The following is a 1,655-nucleotide window of genomic DNA, read 5'->3' as shown; positions in this document are numbered from 1 at the left end:
TGAGTGATACTGATGTTTTTGGTGAAAGTGATAACAGCTTTGATGAGGTTGTTATTGAGGATGAGCCAACTGAGCCTTATCCTCGTTATGAAGGCGTTGGTGATGATCTTCCAACTTTTGCTGATTATTTTGAGATGAATGATGAGCTTTTGAACAGAAAATGTAAAGAAAAGGAACAGAAGGAACAAGAAAGTGTGTTACCAGAAGGTTTCTTGCCGATGAAGATCAACAAAGAGAAGGTTGAAATGTTGGAAGAAGAATGGAAGATTCTGATGCGGATTAGGAAGTATGTGATGAAACCTGAAGTAGAGCCGCAGTTTTTGAAGTTTATCGAGCACTGTGAAAGTTTACATGCTAAAGGAAAGATCATAGCCTGGGCCTATATTAAAGAATTTGATATGTATGCGATCAAGAAAGAATATGGAGTGGATTATATCAAGTCTCCATATGAATTCAAAGCGTTACCTTATTTTGAGTTTATGCAGGTGGCCAGGCTTAAGATGTTATATCAGGATTATAGTGGAATTCCTGATGTTTTGGTTCGCAAGATAAGGAGATCATATCATTCACCTAATTTCTTAGGTTTTCGTCCTCAGTTTTCGAAGATTTCTTATCGAACGAACAAGAAAACAGGGGATAGAAGGAAGATAGTAAAATATCAACCTATGAAGTATATGCGGAAGGTTCCTTTGAGAAAGATGCCACAGCACTTCAGTCCTCATTTTCGTTGGTGGTATTATGATGAACGCTCAGAGGAAGCAGTTATTGTGTTAGACAAGGATGGTGGAGATGTAAATGATAGTATAAGGGTTCTAGATCCAGTTTGGTTGCGAAACTGCTGTGAGGAAGATATGTTTACCCTTTACTACAATCGGATGCTGTATCGCCCAGAAAATCGTGTGCAGGCTGAACAGTACTGAAGGGTTGTGAAACTTTGCTATTTGAAGAACTGGGTGACAGATCCGTTTACTGATTAATAATCGAATTTTTCTGTTCTACGGCTAGGTCTTAGGGGGGGTTTGTTGGTGCATGAATCCCCAGCCGTAGTTTATTATTACGTTTAGTACATTCGGTTATGTAATAATGTTGTTTACTAGTGACTATTGATTACTATGGTGATTGTGCGTTCTTAATTAATTAAATAATCAATATGTTAAACTGCACACAGTCGACTGAGTGTGTGTACACACTCGACCGAATGTGTAAGTCAGTCGACCGACTGACAGACACACTCGACCGAGTGTGTCTGACTTGCAGTATATATACGGGATTAGACTTCTTTGAAGAGGTTACTCGTCCCTTTTGTTCCAAGTCGTAGTTTTTCGTCTCCAGAGAACCCTAACACCGAATACCACCGAAATATATCCTCTAGGAGTCGATCTAATCTAGGTTTTTGCTCTAGGTTTGACCAATTCGATCCCGAAACGACCCGTATCTCGATTTAACTCTATTCTATTGTGTTCCGCCTTTAGTTTAGAGTTCAAGCGACCTAAGATCCAAAGAATTATCGTCTACACAGGTCATTATTATAAAAATTTTTTCAACTTTTTATGAAATGAGTTGATTGTTATAAATTTAAGAATGAAGATAGTTTAAATTGGTAAAACAATATTCAATATTTTCAGGTTATTGAACTTTGCATACTTCTGGAACAA

The sequence above is a fragment of the Rutidosis leptorrhynchoides genome, chromosome 6 (genome assembly GCF_046630445.1).
Source record: "Rutidosis leptorrhynchoides isolate AG116_Rl617_1_P2 chromosome 6, CSIRO_AGI_Rlap_v1, whole genome shotgun sequence".
Lineage (NCBI taxonomy): Eukaryota > Viridiplantae > Streptophyta > Magnoliopsida > Asterales > Asteraceae > Rutidosis > Rutidosis leptorrhynchoides.
This window is presented reverse-complemented; position numbering follows the sequence as displayed.